Genomic DNA, 13,679 nt, shown 5'->3' with positions numbered 1-13,679 from the left:
TGAAGAACAGAATGCTTATACATCTTTGTAAGAGGTACATCTGTTCAGGGTGATTATAAACAAGCATATTTGCTGTACACATTATGTCAGGAGAGACGCAGTGACTTCCAGCATTCTTTAAAACATTTCCTTTCCTACGGCCCCATGACCTCGGATGGCAGAAATCACACTGAGGAAAGTGTCGTTGTGTAGTGTGTTACTGACACACCTCATGGCTAATTCATTGTGCCTTTTGTGAACATTGCAGAAACAGCCCAACTGGCGCCGCTGTCCAATACGTTCTTCGGCTCGACCTGCTGCGATCATGGGAAGGCCCTAATCGGATTAACCCTCGGAAGACACCTCGCGCAACGTTTCGCGTCATCCTCGACGACCGAAGTGCACGGAGAGCGCTTACACACAGTGTGTGAAAACATTATTAAGCATTACTGTAGCTACTGTGTCGTCATGGCATCACACCTACCTCAATGGCCTCTTCGTTGTACAGCGCTGACCTATGTGCATTGCGCTGACAACCGCCTCATACACTTAAAGAAGGCTCTATAGTGCTTGTTTTTGGGCACCTAAAAACATAAAGTAGTAGTAGTACTAGTAGTAGTCGTTGTTGTTGTTGCTGTTGTTGTAGTTGTGGTGGTGGTTGTGGTGGTGGCTGTTGTGGTGGTTGTTGTGGTGGTTGTTGTTGTGGTGGTTGTTGTGGTGGTTGTTGTGGTGGTGGTTGTTGTGGTGGTGGTTGTTGTGGTGGTGGTTGTTGTTGTGGTGGTGGTTGTTGTGGTGGTTGTGGTTGTGGTTGTTGTTGTTGTGGTTGTTGTGGTGGTGGTTATGGTGGTGGTTGTTGTTGTGGTGGTGGTGGTGGTGGTGGTGGTGGTGGTGGTTGTAGTAGAAGTAGTAGTAGTGGTAGTAGTAGAAGTAGTAGTAGTACACAATAAAAAGACTGCTTCGGAAAAATAACCTTCGCATTGCTTCGGAGACTGGCGTTGCTGCCATAACGAATTTGGTTCCAGCGGATCAAGCCGAAGACGTAACAGAAATAGCCCAGCTGCGCAGAAGCTGCCTGAAGTACTTCACAGAAAGGTGGCTGAATCACTGCGCGCAGCAATATCGACCACATTTGAAGGTGAGCCGTTTCATGCGACAGGGTGAGCCGTTTGTGCACCAGCCCGACGTGGCTGAAGGAATCAATGAGTATATATATCATCTGAAGCCATTAACGTCACACCGCTTAAACCAAGAAGGAAGTCGGTGGAGGCATATGCATAGCGGAAACACTCCGAAATACGAGAAGAAATTGGCAGAAAGACAGGCCGTAAACCGGAGGCCGCTTTCGGTGTTGCCTTGCCAGAAACATCCAGGAGTCACCGCCAGGATTGCAACGAGTTAGCATGTAACTTGAGAAGGGCCTATAAAGAAAATATTACATAAATCTGCCATCAAAAGTAACATTCAGGAAAGTGGCTCCTACAACAGCCTCAAAGTGAGACTCCGCGACAAAATCACCACAAAGGCTGCGGTATATCCGTAATCTTTGCGATTTCAGGAACATGTGTAAGAAAAAAAACTCTCGGTCCAAAACTGCGCAGATTTTACTCAAACGAATTATGACGAAGCGAGCGCTTCGCCTCTGTGAAGCGAGAGGGCGCTGAAAGCAACACACTGGCAACACATCCCGGAAACCCAATGTGAGCACATCTGGTTGCTCCATAATCTACATTCAGCGATTACAACACGGTAAAAAAAGCGAACGATCAGAACGGTTTCAAATGATTACAATTACTTTTCATATGAAGACAGAAGTTGAAAGTCTCTTTGGAAAATTCCATTTTGCAAGACGTGGGACAAGGTGCCACCACTTGGGTATATTGGGCACACATGGGTATATTTCTACGTAACGTAAGTGACCCATTCTTTAATGTGTTACATGTGGCGACCTTTGTTCGTCTCCAGTTATAGCGTCACTTGAGGAGTTCATAGTGACTGGAATTCTGCGAGAAATTGGGTTTAACCCGAAAAAGTCACTCTCTGAAGTCTCTCCACCAGAGCACGAGGATGACAGCTTCCGATTTTTAGTTATTTATTTTTTTGTATTGAATTTTATGAATGCGACATTGGATAAAAGCTACGCCCATCTGGAGTGGCTGCGGCTCCAATTGACTGAAGACATGTTCCTATATACATTTTTAGATCTTGCAAGATGTGCGCGTCCCTACGACGTAAAATTACCTGTGTAGTGTGTACGTGTGACACCGAAGCAGAACTTCGGCAAAACAGGACGCTGATAGAACCGGACGGGCTGTCCTCCTGCTGTCCCTCAGTTCTGTAACAACCGTTCCATTACCGGAAACAGTAATAGAAATGTAAGGGAAACGGAATTGAAAGACCGGTATTAGAAACGGATAACAGAAACGAAAATATAGCAGCAACAAAAATGGAAACGGTAACCAGAATACCTCCGTTATCCTTCCCTGTCGATATGTATGAAGGCTACCGCTCCATACCTTTTACTTTCCGACTTTTCGAATTAACGTTTCAGTCTAGTCGGGGCCTAAATGTTATACACCTAACTGTGATTTCTGCCATACGATGTCCTAAGGCATTTTCTTAGCAGGAAAGTACAAGCAACTATCCATACAAACAAGGGTGTAGTCCTATCGTCGAATGAGCAGACGCAAAATTGGTCGGAAGCTGTGAGTTGATATGTGTAAACTCTTGGACGGCTAACGTTGGAGACGGCAACGTCTCCAAGCGTCATACGACGGTGTTTAGAGTTGGCCCGTGTGCACGCAGCCTATATAGTGGGCAACACCGGTGTCGCCATCCCAATCGGTGAAAAGGAAGCGAGTACTTGAGTTGCAATTATACAGTCTTGCCGATCTCCCTTGTGGCTAATGGCCATTCTCCGTGGGACGAAGAAGAAGAAGAAGTCTCCATAATAACGGCCAGCATCCGAGATCGAAGAAGAAGAGGTCATCGAACGACGAATGGTGCAACACCAGACGCTGTCAAGGAACCAGGGCCCGCTTGCACGAAACAATCCTAAGTGTAACACTTGGCAAGTGTTGCACTAACGCGTTAGTGCACTAAGTTTAGGGTTGCGGTTAAGTGGCTTGCACGAACACTTCGACGACCCCCCCTAAGTCAGGTATTCTAAAGTGGATCGTGGCTTCGAGCAGTAGCAGTTTTCGGAGGCTCTCATTGGTAGAAAGAGAACTTCCGGAGTTCATCCCAGGAAGTCGTGCGTCACGGCATGTTCTGGGAAGTCGTCTGCTTCTGCCGTCGCACATAAACAGTTTGTAGAACCAAAATAAGGTATTGTACTATCATTGTAGCTGCAAGAACGCGTTAGGTCACTTGTTGCGTACTTCGTTAAATAAAATAAAGCCTGTGGCCCGAAGTATGTCTCGAATTGCTCGATGATTGGGAACTTATCGCCAACGGCAGTGCCGGTGAGAGGCACTTCGCGTGCGGCGATCATTTTAAGAGATGTTGCTAACGAAAAGCACAAAATGTACGACACCTACAGCATAAAAAAACGAGACGTTGTTAGCATTGCGAGGAAAATGCGTACTGTATTGCGAGATACAGTTGGGGCCGACGACGAATCTTCGCTACACGGTTCATAGCGGCTGACATGTAAGTCGTAAGCTTTAGTGCGGTAGTTTAGGGTGCTCCTAGGACCCTTGGCCAGCGTCCTAAATTGCGCGGAGCGAGCGCCACCACTTTAGTGTTGTAGAAGTTTCGTGCAAGCGACTTACGGCTCCGGCACTACACTAAGTGGCGAACTCGTTAAGTATTGCACTAAGTTTGTTTCGTGCAAGCGGGCCCAGTTCGTTTGAATCGTGAGTACAGATATTATAATGATCAGCTTTTCTATGTCTTCTCTACTTTCTATATTCTTTTTGTCGTCTATGTTCTTTCTATTTTCTTGTCTATGTCTTCACTCGTCACCTGTGAGTACGCCTGCAAATTTCGGATTTCAGGGCCGTTAAACGCAAAACGCAAGAGTGTTGGTGTCCCTGGAGAGACATGACACAGCATGTGAGGCTGTGTTTTAGAACTAGCCCCAGTTACTGTGGAAAGAGAGAATATTGGAAATAGTGGCGCTATTCCACATATGCCACATTGGTACTGAATTCTGCAGTGTTAGCCGGACAAGTTGTTGAATGTACTTTACAATTCCACAGCCATCGGTGACCAAATTTGTCCGAGCACTCCAATGTGCTCTACTGAGGATTACTGTCACATTCACGTACAACGATCCAGCATCATTATGCTTCGTCCAAGGCAACGGTAAGTCGTATAAAACTACGACATTGTAATTGTTTTATCCCTTGCCAAAAAGTTGTCGCTTAATTGCTACGTCGGAAGGCCGCAGGAAGTACGTGCGTTTCGATGCGTCCGTCAGCGCTACGTCTGTCTGCGACCCGAAACCGACGGACGCATAGGTTCGCAGAGTTGGGTTCGCAATTTTTGGACGGAGCGACGCAAGAAATGCCGGTCCTTGCCACGGCAACCGTGCCACCGCGCAACTCTTATCGTCTTTCAGTTCACTTCGCGTAGTCGTCTCCAATCTGTTTCTCGTATTCGTCGCAAAAGTGCGGACATGGGGACATGGATTGGAACGCGATTCCGTCGCACCGAAATGGTGACGGACGGACGTATTGAAAGGCAGTAGCGCCGAACAGGCTTTAGTAATGCGCAGCTCAAAAACCGCACGCGCACAAATTGTTTCCTTTTAATCGTCCGAAATCATTCATATGGTAAGAAAATGGTAGCTAGTGCATTGCACGCCAAGTGATCCAGTGATCCTGCTTGAACATCGAAACATATACCGAATCCCAAATATTAGTCGCAAACACTGCCGTGTTCCGAGCCTAGAAGGTCTCAAGTCTAAAACTGAGATGATTATAAAAGAAATGCTGGAGACTGTCGTCTAAGCCAGTTAAATCAACGCTACAAAAGTGATATGCCTATTGACCTTTGTCGACCGCCTCAATGTCGCCAAGCTCGCCTTTTCCTGTTTCGGCCCTTGCCGCCATAGGAATATAAATTTTTATTGTCTATAGCTCTCTACCTTCCACATCTTGCGTTCCGCCATGGGTATCTGCTTCCTTCATATGTCCTTTTTTTTCGCCTTCGTTGACAATGACACGACCAATAAAAACGGGGAAACTGCTCTGCACATGAAAATTCAATGTTTAACATCTTGTGACGTGGACATGTGTAATCTGCTCATCTCTTTTGGTTGTGGCTGTCACTGACCTATCTGCTGCTTTGTGCCAGACGCGCGAAACAAATTTGTGCTCTATCCCAAGTTGCACGCCAATATAGGACCCATATGGGCTGTCAATATTGGTCCAATATGCGCTGCCAATATTGGACCAATATGGAGAGTGCAACCAGGCTTCATATTGGCACCCCATTTTGCGCCAACATTGCCAATATTTCTGTGATAACACCAACGGAGAGTCCGTGTAATAATAAAGCATTATCCTGTATAATATATTCACCACTGATTATACTTTTCTCTGATTTTTGCTTTTTTATTTCTGCGGATCCAATTGATCCACGTTGCACATGATTGCAAAAAAAACACACAAAAAAAAACACGGCACCGCCCCAAAAAAAAGAAGAACGGGTGCTACGCCCACCTTACTGAAAGACACAAGCAGTCGTATTGCCAACTGCAGAATGGACAAACGAAAGCTTGCCCACATCACATTTTAAAAATTGTACTGCTCTCGCCCTAAAAACGAAGAGCAGGATCAACTACTACTACGCAGGCACTCCCACCGAACTGCCAATGCCAAAGATCCCTCAGAAGCCTTCGTTGGGATCGCAGTCCCACGAAACTGCCAATGCACTGCCAAAGATCCCTTAGAAGCCTTCATTGCGACCACAAAATTCTATGAACTAAATATTTCTAACCCACTCCCAGACTACAAAAGAGCGAAACACTTTCGTGACGGCGACGGACATACGCCAGAGCAATTCACACTGCTTGCGGCAACTTGAAAGCACCCAGTTTTACACAAGAGCCATCCGTTCCTATCAAACATTGTGTTTTTTACTTGACCTGCCGCAATTCCGCTATCATTACAGCAACCAGCGACATTTTAGCCCTATGAGCTGTCTCGCATGCGCATTAGCTGTAGGACGCGTGATTTCGCTGAAACAATGCGCTCGCTCTCAGTCGGCTCGACCGATTGGCATTGGCATCGCGAAGGAAGATGGCGGCTATTTCCAGAACGTGGAATGTGAGTTGTCGAATTCTAGCGAACGTTACGTTGAGATTGCCACGTACGTTGAGATTGCCACGTACGTTGGCTGTTTCGAACAATGTGTATCATCTGCGGGAAGCTGTTGGATGTAACGATGTACTGAATTGGGTATTTCACACGCTTCAACGTTGAATCTTGCCGTGCTGCTTGGGCATTTGTGCAACATGGGGCCCATATCGGCAGGATTTTCCCAATATTGGTTCAAAGTGGGCAATATGGGGCCCATATTGCCAGTATATTCCCAATATTAGCTCAAACTGAGCAATATGGGGCCCATATTGCCCATTTTCAGCCAATATGGGGAAAAACTTGGCGAAACGGGTTCCATATTGGACCCGTATCGCCAATGACCAGCCAATATGGGTCCAATATTGTGTGCTACTTGGGATACGTATTATGTGCTGCGTGAGACAAAAGCTCGCTGAAACAAGCCTGAACTTTTTTTATTGCGGTATGTCGATAACGCCTAGAAGGAATTGTGTACATTATGCTACAGTACCTTTTCGTCAAGGAATATTGTTGTTTTTAGTGAGAATGACGTCATCCTAGCAGCAACCTGACAGCAGGATACCGCAGCAAAAGAATGATAGGTTCTTGTGCCAGAGACCGTGAGGGCATTTTTGTATCTCGAAGAAGGATCTTAGCCTCCCTTTCATTTTTCATTTTTAAACACTCATACTGTTGTGTTTCTCAAATATTCATTTGCACACGTGTAGATGTCAATATTTGATTGTTAATAGTGTAGCATCTGTAGGCTTCCTGCGACCCTCTCGAACGTTCCCCCACTACCGTCCCATCCCATGGGATGTTGCAGAAAATGCCGAGGATCGCATATTACCGTTATACACGTTGCGACAGATTGACTATGTCTTTTTTTTTCTCTCTCTCTCTTATTTTCTTGTACTATTGTGACGCAGCACCACCTGTGAAATACGAATTTTACTAAGGAATAGATCACTAACTGCAATCTCAAAGCACGACTTCCACACCAGTGCCAATCGTGAGCAACTGCATGCGAAGGACAGAGAGCCCGGGTAATGGGACACAAGTCCGATTCGTTGTTTACGGGGTAAAGGTTATAGTAAAACAAGTTACGGCAGATGAAGGAAAACGATTCAACACTTACCTCCGTGGATATTATTTTTTGTGCTATAGCATAGTCAAGCTTCATCGGCGTGATTCAACGGGTTCAAAATAGAGGACAGTTAATGAACAGTCAAAGCAAGAAGCGGTTTACGCAACCAGGATGAGCACATTACACAAATCAGTCGAGTTCAAACTATGGTGTTGAAAACTACCGCAAATATAGTATTTTCAGCAATATAGAATTTTAAAAGTCAGGGTGTTTATTTAATTAGTGAGCGTATGCAAACGAGCCGCTCAAACTTCAGTTCATGGCCGATTTCCTAAGGACCATTTACCAACACGGAAGCTTTTTCGATGGCTCCACCTGTGTACGAATTATTCAGCCGGGGCACCTTCGTGAAGCCCCCCCCCCCCCCCCAGGTATATAAGCAGCAGTAAAACATTACAGTCACGATATATGTAGTGGATGAGGCAATTAACGCCCACTCGCATGCTTGAATTGAATGCAATGGGTAGGGCCTTGCACCGGCCGACTTTCCGCATGTATTAATTCCTGTATCTCGGCACGTGTCGCCTGATACCGGTTGTGTATTTATGCCTTCTTTTCCTGCAATACATTTCAGTTGTGAGTGACGCTTGTGTGTGTCTGCGTGTGTACCTTGAGTCCTTGTCTTTCGTGTCCCAAAATATTCCAGTATGCTTATCACACGAGTTTGTAAGTAAATTTATTAGAGGAGTCACAAACAGTCATGACAGTCACAAACATACAAGAACTGTCAGTTTGACACCACAACAGCACGAGACCAAATTAAATCCAGGACGCAAGCGGCCAAGCGCGTTATCCTTACACTGCCAAGCTTTTGTGGATGCAGAGGATGTTCTCGACAAAATCCTCCCAATCCTTACCCCTCTCACCAAGCTTTACGAACGTATTTCTGGAATACGTGAGGAGTCAGGAACAATGTAAAGTGGCTTTGAGAATGCCACACGCACTGTGCAGTGTTCTTGCTTGCTTTTGCACAGGAATGAGGCAAGCACGTGATGTTATGACGTAATAGTACTCCATTGCGTGGAATTAGCGGCGTGACCCGGTCGAGCCTGACTGTCGGAAACGTGTTTGTCGGCACGAGCCCGCCCGGCCCGCGGTGTTGGCGTATTTTGTCGGCTCTGGCCCGGAACACTCAGCCAATGACAAGCCCATCCCGGGCCAGGACCCTTGCAGGGCTCTGACCCTGCACTAGGAGATTAGCTAAGAGATTAGCAAAACCCACTTCCACCAATTTTTCCACCAAACATAAATGTGGTGTTCTATAATTGTATGCGAAGCGCACTTTTCTCGCTTGTTATCGTCTGACTCGTCACTACCAAGGACTTCCGTGATTTTAGGATTTTTTTACTACATCTTCCATCATCCATCACCCTTCCAAATCGACGAAGAAGGCAGTCGTAATGGAATTTACACCTGCAAAATTTGGTTTTGTTAGATGTTGTTGTTTTTATTTAAAAAATGTAAAATTTGGGCAAATTTTTAAGTCTTTCCCAGAATCCCTCAAGCCCTAAATTTTGCGGGAGAAAACTAAGACGCAGTAAGTAGGTGGCAAGGTTGTTCCGCAAAACAATTTTGAGCTTCTACTGTGCAGTGGAACGCTCACGACACGCTTCCATAGGGAATATGGTTTTTGCAAACTTGAGAGCCTTCTAGCGTCGAAACGCGGAGGTAAAATTTGGGATGTTGTATATGTCTACCTCCGCAATGAACTTCAATTATATATATATAATAATCTCCCCGGCCGATGACCCAGGAACCTTCCAGAACCTGACCCACTGACGACCGCCTCGCAGCGGAATTGTACCGGCTGTGACGACACTTTTGTTACCTTTTAAAAGACCTTGTACATAGATTTTCGTCTTATTCCTGAGGAAGGCGGAGCCTCCGCCGAACCGTAGACTTCCCCAGACCTTTAGTTTTAATGCCAGTTGAATAAACAACTTTCCCCTACTCCCTACTTCAGTCTCTGGTGTCTGTTTCCTTATATATATATATATAGAGAGAGAGAGAGAGAGATACTCATGGAACGATGCGGCAGCACCAGAGGACACGTGTTTCGCCGTGTTTGCGGCTCGTCAGCCCTGAGTAGCTGCGCATCGTTCCGAATTGGCAAACCAGGGGTCACTCGGTGAGCGATCAACACCTGGGAGGATGACTGAGCACTCCTCAATGCCACAGTGCAAGCCAGTGAATTATAATGGAGGAAGAAAAGCCATTAAAGGAACAAATAAATGATACTAGACGTGTTTGTAATTCAAACTTACAGATTAACATGGCTTCTATGGCTGCACGCAGAAAAACAGATACTCATGGAACGATGCGGCAGCACCAGAGGACACGTGTTTCATATCAACTTGGTTCACAATGGTGGCCGGAAGGCTGTTCCATTCACGTATTGTTTTATTGCTTGACGTTTATCACATCAAATCGCGATCTGTGTTGTGAGGTGTTGGGCAGATCAAACGAGATGGAAAAAATCAAAATCAAATACGGCAGATTTTATGAAAGGGTGACACCGAGACAGGGAGAGGAGAAATTGACCGCAAAACCCCCACAGTGCTTTCGCACATTTTCATACTAGAGCGGAAAATGGCTCTGTGGTTTCGGTTCATATATTCAACGACTTTTGCGAAAAAAGTCAATCGCGGATTTAATAAAATTCAGTCAGTCTTACGTCACGTACCCTGTATATATGACAATAAGCACTCATATTTTTAACGTATTCATTATTTAGCTATCTAGAACGAGTTAACCCGTAAGGAGATTACGGTCTTGCATATGCTGCATGAGTACGAAAAATTTGGCGAGTTAGGGAATGACACGTATACACTGCAAGAAATACGCGTGGGAATTTGTTCATCTTAATTTCCTTTACCATGAGATCTCGTCAAAACTGGCCCGCATAATTGGTTCCGTTGTCACATCGACCTCGAATTAAAATTTGATGAGTGTGTCTTTACAGGGAACAAAGGGCCAAATTCATGTTAAAGAATTGATTATCATCTACATTACAACAAACACGCGTGACACTTTGTGCATCCTACTTAGTTTCGCCATAAGTGGGCCTGCACGACAATTCCTTGACAGGTCGGTCTGGATCAATGAAAATTTGATGAGTTTCGCCTTGACAGGGAACAAAGGACGTTTAAGCCACGGGTCTGAAATTTATGGTAAATGATTGACATGTATCAACACTACAACAAACACGCGTACCTCTTAAATACCCTTACCACTAGAGCGCTTCAAAGTTGGCCCGCATAATTTGTTCCGTCGTCACATCGACCTCGACTTCAGGCAAGAAGGGACATTTATGCTAGAAGTCCTAAATTTGTGTTAAATGATTGACAATAACCTACATTACAAGAAACACGCGGTGTTTCCTGTAACTGTGAAGTAAGTCATCTACTTTTCACATAGTAAGTGCACAGGCGACCGCACAGCATCACGGCGACTAAATCAAATCGAGCGCCATGCAGTATGGTATAGATGCAGTACGGTATTATTAAGCCAAAACTCTGACGCTCTCGCTCTACCGTTACTCTCATAACTCCGTCTACAAAAAGAGAAGAAAAAAAGCCAGACCGCGGATCGAACCACGGCCCCACAAAGTAATGACCACTATCTTTACCACTGAGCCAACACCACCCGTTGCTATCGCCCTCTAGACGCTTCGCCTGCCACACTGAGCTAGTTAACACTTCTTTCGTCGTTGGAACAAAATTAGAGCGTCCCAGAGTTGCACACAAAGTTGCAAAGCGTACAAGACAAATTCAACTTTCATGTCCTACATGATTATTTCCTGGAGGACCCATTGTTCTGGCCAAGTACAACAAGAATAGCACACCACTGCATTCTGCCATGAAGCCAACACGGCGAAAATAAGTCCTCCAGGAACAAAACTGTGACGCTCTTGCGCTTCCATTCCACTAGTACACCGTCGAAGGGCCTCTCACAGCAACACCCACGTGCGGACATTTCTTTCTAAAGCTCAGGGTCAACAGATATTCTAACAAAACAGATGGAATGCATTGCTTCAATGGAGGGCAGCAAGTACGCCGGTCAAGCCAACTGTGTCCTGCATTTCTGGGAATGATGTTCCTAATTTCAAGCACAATAGCTAGTGCAAGGAACATTTGTTTTAAGTGTATGCCTGTGAGAGGTCTGGTAGACTCGTCATTCTTCAGCACTTGTTTGATAATCGTACGGTGATCAGGACCTTCCTCCAAGACACTGCAGTTTGCTTTGGATCGCTCCATCAAACCTTTTGTCTTCTGCAGTTCACTAGACAGTGACGCCGCTTCTTTCTTTCTTTTAAAAAAGTGTCAAAGTCCTCTGAATATATCATTGGTTATGTGCTTGTATGCTTTTCGTGGGTGGAATCTTGCCCATCTGCTCATTCGTGCTCATATGCTCCACATCCTGGCTGTATTCTTTTGTGTCTGTGGTGAAGGGGGTTGTACAGGCGCAACTGCATCCGGGAAAAACGCAACACATCCCAAAACAAGATAATCGGTGCATCGTTATCTGAACCACATGCAGTGCAAATGCAAACACCACGGATCCATAGCGTCAAAAAGGCGGTGAAGTCAGGGGGGCCTTTCCGGTTTTGTGGAGTCGGCGGCGCCGTCGCGCTCCGATTCACGCGAAAAGGGGTAAATACTGTTTGCTTATTCGTGCGGGATTCTACGTGTGTTTCTCGTCCCACAAAGGAAGTGTGCAACTGGAGTGCTGTCATGAGTGGAAATTAAAGAATACCAGAGTGCCGTCGCATTTCAAGGACGAACAACAAAGACAGGATTACGTCCCCAATAACACAGACGGTCTGAAAGACACCTTCACAGTGTCATCGTGTATCCCCAGAATGACTTGAGGATGACACTTACGGACTGTCCGTGAAGTCATTCAGGTACGTCCTGTGCCTTTCCGGTGAGTAGCTCTCAGGATTAGAAATACTACACAGTTTAATTTACCTCCACAAATATTGAGTTATGTTTTTGGGCTGATCCCAGGGGCTGAATGACATTTGTCAAAAACAAGGAGCGTTCCTCCAAAAAAGGTCTGTCCATGAAATATGAGGCATTTATCGCGGAATAGATATAAAAGCGCAATACTGTAGCACTGCTTTTGACTATCGAGGGTCCTACCTCAATGTCTCAAACAAAAAGCAATAAGAAACACTACTGGAAGGTTAACACTTGGAGAAGTTTGTCGCTTGAGCATTGTTTTGAGTACCCTTCGTTTTGTGTCTGAGGCGAGCAGGACTCTTGAACCTAGGGAGGATCGCGTAAAAAGGGAGTTCCAGTACCTTTCGAAGTGTGTTTCTCGGCCTTTGTGGTCTGGGCAATACTTTTTTCTTTCACCACCTAGATCTGTCTTGTTAATCTTCACCTAACCTCCTAGACTTTGTTTTGAATCGCCGAGCTCATTTTCGTTATTTATTCGTTTTGTTACATGAGGAGCGCAGAGCCGAAACCGAAACCATCCGCGGGCGGGCGGCGCAGAGGGCGCTAGAAGCGCGCGCGCATGCATAGATGCCGCGGCGCGGCGCCCCAGTCAGTTACTCGCTGGCTGTCGTGAAGACGTGTGCTCGGTTGCTCCGCAATCCCCGTGCCCTCTCAGTTTCTGCCTGACTCTCGGATGGAGCAGACGCACCCGTCGACGCGGGGGAAAAGGTGAGTGATTTGCCGCGTTGTTTTACCGCGCTCCTTTTCTCACATGTTTGCCATGCCCCCGTGTTTAGACTTGTTTAGCGGTGACCAACGAGTGATTTGCCGATGTTTGACTGCGCTCGTGTTAAGTCTTTTCTCGCCGTAAGCGCATGTTTAGCGGTTCCCGCCTTGTGTTTACACTTGTTCAGCAGTGACCAAGCCTTTTCTCCGTGTTGATGCACGTTTAGCGGTTCCCGCCTTGTGTTAGCTGCATAGTGTTCTGACGCTGTGGTTAGGCCTAGTCGATTGCTTTTTCCCCGATGTGTACTGTTTTCTCCGTGCTGTTTAGCAGTAGCTTTTCTCTCGCATGCCTCGACTTGTTCAGCAGTGTTGGCATTTTCTACCTGCCGCTAGTACCTTGTTCTGTCTTTATCGCATAGAGCTATGATGGTGGCGCCATCTGGTGTGATGCCTTGCAATTACTTGGCCACCTGTCATCAATCTCTGCAACTGCTGGGTGCCAACTACCAACATGGCGGGCGCTGGTCACTCGGGTCTTCCGGAGCGGTTTCTTCGGGACGGCATCGTTGATTTTCGAATAAATTGTTTCTCTCCACTCTA

At 46.0% G+C, this 13,679-nt stretch overlaps 1 long non-coding RNA gene across 1 annotated transcript; it reads left to right on the top strand.

The window, feature by feature from the left end:
• Nucleotides 1–12,928: 12,928 nt before the first annotated feature.
• LOC135389836 (uncharacterized) lies at nt 12,929–13,679 on the top strand. Its single transcript, XR_010421597.1, has 2 exons — nt 12,929–13,082; nt 13,499–13,679. It is a non-coding gene; the product is annotated as an uncharacterized LOC135389836 (long non-coding RNA).

This window comes from Ornithodoros turicata, chromosome 3 (assembly GCF_037126465.1).
Source record: "Ornithodoros turicata isolate Travis chromosome 3, ASM3712646v1, whole genome shotgun sequence".
Classification (NCBI taxonomy): Eukaryota; Metazoa; Arthropoda; class Arachnida; order Ixodida; family Argasidae; genus Ornithodoros; species Ornithodoros turicata.
The sequence above is the reverse complement of the archived record's forward strand: the minus strand, read 5'-3'. Positions and strand labels throughout refer to the sequence as shown.